Source organism: Octopus bimaculoides, chromosome 26 (assembly GCF_001194135.2).
Source record: "Octopus bimaculoides isolate UCB-OBI-ISO-001 chromosome 26, ASM119413v2, whole genome shotgun sequence".
Taxonomy (NCBI): Eukaryota; Metazoa; Mollusca; class Cephalopoda; order Octopoda; family Octopodidae; genus Octopus; species Octopus bimaculoides.
Window position 1 is genome coordinate 16,191,365 of NC_069006.1, and position 5,488 is coordinate 16,196,852.

Below are 5,488 nucleotides of genomic sequence, written 5' to 3' on the forward strand. Positions count from 1 at the left end.
TATATATATATATATATATATATATATATATATATATATATATATATTTATATGTATATGTATATATATATTCATATATGTATATATATTTCTCCATAGCAAAACATGTTTTCATCAAAGACTGCAAATGAATAATATCATTTGTATGACAGGGATGCTTGTCTACAACTATCACATGATGTCAAGACACACACACGGATGGTTTGACAGGGAGCTGGCCAGCCAGATAGATGTACACACTCCAATTGTCTGATGTGGCATGGTTTCTACAGTTGGATGCCCTCCGTAATGCCAACCACCTTACAGAGTGTGCTGGGTGCTAGTTATGTGCCAATAGCATGGGTGCATCTATGCAGCACTGGCACAGGTGCATTTTTTGTGGGTGCATTCTATATATATAAGTATTACAATAATAATTTTTACAGCTGTAATACATAATAAAAAGTTCAAACTGATTCGATATTTCAATTGTTAGTTTTACTCTGTGTGTGTGTGTGTGTGTGTGTGTGTGTGTGTGTGTGTGGTGCTTGCATGTGCATCCATATTACAGTGTGTGCATGTGTTTCAATGTATCTGTTATCTATACATCTATATGTTTACATGCATACGTATATATAATTTCAATAATAGAGAAAAAAAAAAGTAATAAAATAAAGTGAAAAGAAAAATAAATAACAAATAAACGATGATGATGATAATGATATTATCAATAATGATGATGATGATGATAATAATATAACAATAATGATAATGGTTTCTGAGATATAAGAAGTAATAAAGATTAAAAAAGAATGAAAATCACTGCACATACCCAATGCACAAAAGCTGTGCTCACATGAGGGATGAAAGCATACAATAAAAATACTGAAATGATGGTGGCAGAAGTAATGATGATGGTGGTGATGATGATGGTGATGATGATGATGAAAAGCATTTATGAGAAGCATTTATTTTATTTGGCTGAATTATTTATTTTTCAAATGGCCCAGGGTGTTATAAAACTCATAATAAAAGCAGCACAGACTTTTTGATGTACAGTCTAAACTAGTTTTTACATCACTAAGCTTTCATTGCCGGATGAAAAAAGAGAGAGGGGGGTTGGTAGCAAATACAACCCCCCACCCCAACACACACACACATCTCCACACACTGATCTTCAGCTAATGAAATAAATAACTCAACAACAAACAAAAAAAGAAGATAATCCTCAGAGACAGAACATCAGACACATGCCTATACACTCATGTCTACACACTCATATACATACTTATTATACACATACATACACGCACTCACACACACACATGTACATATGTATACATCATACACACACACACACACACACATACATATATACATACACATTTGTACATAAGTGCACATCATACACATACATATATACATATACACACACATTTGTACATATGTACATACATTTATACATATGTACATATACACATACATACACACACACATTTGTACATATACACACATTATACACACATACATACATACACATTTGTACTGAAGTGCACATCATACACACACATATAAACATACACACACAGAGAGAGGTAGTGTGTTTGCTAAACCTAAACAGTGATATCGTGTCATTATGACATAATATTTTTATGAACCCATTCACAGTCCACCATCCTGATGAGTGTCCTGGCCTCTTAAGAACATAACCACACACACACATACACACACATGATTAGGTAGGGCTCGCAGCCAAAACAACAAGGAGCATCCAGTGTACAAAACAGAGAAATGGGAGTACATTGTTAAAATAGAATATTTATAATAATCATATGAAGAAAACAGTTTCATGTAAGTCTCATGATTGGACAATCATCAAGTGTGTCTATGAAGACCTGGAACAGTCTCTGCAGAATGGCTGCTGGGGGTAAATGAGCTGTACATACTAAGCACATTGAGAAAGTAGATAAAATGTTGAGAATTATGGCTCTTGATAACTAATAAATATTAAGTTAGTCAGGCTATAAATTAAAGAAAGACAAAGAAACAACAAAAGAAAATCAAACACAAAGGAAGATAGGGGAGAGACAAAGAGAAAGAAAAAGAGAGGAAGAAAGAAAGAAAGAAGAATGAAGCAGTGCACTGGAACCAGACAGCAAGAAGCAATAGGGATAGACAGAGCATATGAATTAAGGATTTGCATTCTCTCCCCAAGATCCCAAGTTCATCCATACTTAACTCCAGACAGGTTGGTATATATTCTGGTGCTCCAATAAAAACAGGTATGAAGCTGAAAGTCTATCTTGGGTACTGAATTTGCAAACTATATAACCTAACGCACCTATGATGATAGGTACAAACGAGCATTTATAATCAGAGTACAAGAGTTGTAAGTTCCACCATTAATTCACCATAAATGTTCTTTTCCATGGACTTTCGATTGTACATTCACATCTGCTGGGCAGCTGACCTCTACAACAGTGCATGACTATTATTCCCGTCCCACCGAACAGTATCAGATCTGTTATGTTTGCACCAAATTGCTGCTTTTATTAGAGTGTTCTGTTTTGCCAGAATCCCTTGTTTTTAAAGGTGTGAATACCTGCTTCCCGTCTTTTATGTGAAACAACCACATAGAAGTTCCTTATTGGTTCTAAATAAATAGTAACGATAGTAGGTGACTCCATCACCTGGCCATCGGATGTCTTTAACAGAGTCCATTCTGGAGCAAATATTTGGGCCAAGTTGTTGGTCTGAGATTAACTTCCCTCTCTCCAACCATTCTCAGAGGGTCTGATAAGAATCATTAGGGGCTGTCACTCCTCTTCTAAAACTTCTTCAGCTGGAAATTTAACCACTCAACCAGTATTACTGCATGTTTCATCAGCAATGAGAGGCCCCACATCCCTTCACTAATGTCCAGTGACACTGGTGAAAGGAATTGGGGCATCATATCTCATTCTTTCTTCCACCAATGCTAGCTTTAGGATTTCATTGAAACAAATCTTCAGCATCATCATCACCAACATTATCATCATTGCCACTGCAACCATCACCACCAACACCATTAAGGCTGCCGCCACTACCACCATTAACACAAACCTGGCTACTAGAACATCATCATCACCACCACTACCACTATCAACATCCCCACTACTACTGCCAGCACCAGCACCACCCCTACCACCAGTGTTTAGGCCATAAATAACCATAATCAAAACCAACATTATTAACATATCAACACCAAGACACCCTACTATCATCATCATTATCATCATTACCGCCATCACATCATTATCATCACACCTACCAACATCATTACCATCACTACCACCATTATCAGTACCAACCGTCACCACTGATAGCAATACCATTATCATCGTCACTGACAGCACCATTGTCATCAATCAACAACTATTACCACCATTCTTAACCAATCAACAGTAGAACCACCACCGATACCATCATCACTACCATCAAAGTTCTATCAAGCTTTTTAATCGTCAGGCCATAGTATGCTATTTAATGATTTGTTAATTAGGCCTGAAGCCCTAGGCATGCAGGTGTGACATGTTCAGGCAAATCAAATGCCAGAAGTCGAAATAATTCATTCACTTGACCATTTCAATTAATCAATAAATTTTTTAACAGGCAACAAGATGAGAAAAGAAGAGGAATGGACTTCTGTCTCTCCACAAAACAATGCTTAGATGTACGTAGTGGAACATGAAATGTGGACAGTGAACATTAAAGGAATTGAACTGGACAGTGAACATTAGAAAAATTGAACTGGACAGTGAACATTAGTGGAATTGTACTAACTGGACAATAAACTTTAGAGGAATTGTGGACAGGAATGAGTTTTTTGTGCTCCATTTTGTTGGTTCAATGCTTAGATGTACGTAGTGGAACATGAAATGTGGACAGTGAATGTTAGAGGAATTGAACCAACTGAACAGTGAACATTAAAGGAATTGAACTGGACAGTAAACTTTAGAGGAATTGTGGACAGGAATGGGCTTTTTGTGCTCCATTCTGTTGGTTCATACTCCATTCATACTAGGGCACCATTACAGAGCTAAGTAAGATTATGAAGGTAGAGAAAGGACTTCTATCCACTGAATCCATGGAATCTTTTACTTTCTTTTCCTCTTTCAGTCATTAGACTGTGGCCATGCTGGAGCTTGGCTGAATCGGTCTATTTTGCTGAATCGCTAATTTACAAGGATGTTGTCAAGCAGTGGGGGGTGGGGAGACAAATACACACACAAAGACATGCACGCACACACACACACACACACACACACACACAAACATACACACACACACACATATGGTGGGCTTCTTTCAGTTTCCATCTACTAAATCCACTCGCAAGGCTTTGGTTGGCCCAAGACTATAGTAGAAGACACTTGCCAAAGGTGCCACGCAGTGGGACTGAACCTGGAGCCATGAGGTTGGGAAGCAAGCTTCTTACCACACAGCCATGCTTGCATCTACGTTTAGATTGTTGCTGCTGTTGTTTACCACCAAGCCAAACCTGACTGAGAAGTCCCAGGTTCAAAACCATTACGCCTTCTCAGTGGGGTCAAGTGTTATTTTATTTAATGTATCATTTACTCATCTCAGACAGAGGAGTAAGAGTTCAGTCCAACACTACTTTCTTCACTCATTTGTTTTATATATGTTATATATATGAGTGCATGTGGAGGCGCAATGGCCCAGTGGTTAGGGCAGCGGACTCGCGGTTTCGATTCCCAGACCGGGCGTTGTGAGTGTTTATTGAGTGAAAACACCTAAAGCTCCACGAGGCTCCGGCAGGGGATGGTGGCGAACCCTGCTGTACTCTTCCACCACAACTTTCTCTCACTCTCAATTCCTGTTTCTGTTGTGCCTGTCACACACTGTGTCATGCTGAATATCCCCGAGAACTACGTTAAGGGTACACGTGTCTGTGGAGTGCTCAGCCACTTGCACGTTAATTTCACGAGCAGGCTGTTCCGTTGATCGGATCAACTGGAACCCTAGACGTCGTAAGCGACGGAGTGCCAACAACATGTGAGTGCATACGTGAGTGTGTGTGTGTGAGAGAGAGAGAGAGAGAGAGAGAGAGTGCATGTGTATGTACTGGCAGCGGCTTATCAAAATCCATTAATTTCAACAATAACTAAGCATTTCATCTTGATAGCTGATAGCATTTACAAAAACATGCAACAGATCTGAAGAAGCAGATGTGAGAATTTTGAAAGTAATGCTCTCAGTCTCTTTCTCTCTCTCTCTTTCTTTCTTTCTTTCTCTCTGTGTATGTATGTACACACACACACACATACATACATACATACACATACAGAAGCACCATGGCACAGAAGATAGAGCTGATTAGGTTTATACTCTTTGACTTGTTTTAGAGCACTGCCTTGGGGAGAGAGGGTTGTTGAACAATTCAACCTCTGAGTGCATTTTTAATGTTCACACACACACACACACACACACACACACACACACACAC

At 38.7% G+C, this 5,488-nt stretch overlaps 1 long non-coding RNA gene across 1 annotated transcript in view; it reads left to right on the forward strand.

Annotated features, from left to right (window-relative positions):
• The window catches only part of LOC128250911 (uncharacterized), a 66,204-nt gene extending 65,868 nt beyond the window's left edge, over nucleotides 1-336 (forward strand). Inside the window, exon 4 of the long non-coding RNA XR_008266848.1 lies at nucleotides 100-336. This is a non-coding gene — a long non-coding RNA (uncharacterized LOC128250911). The remainder of the gene's footprint in view (nucleotides 1-99) is intronic.
• Nucleotides 337-5,488: the final 5,152 nt, after the last annotated feature.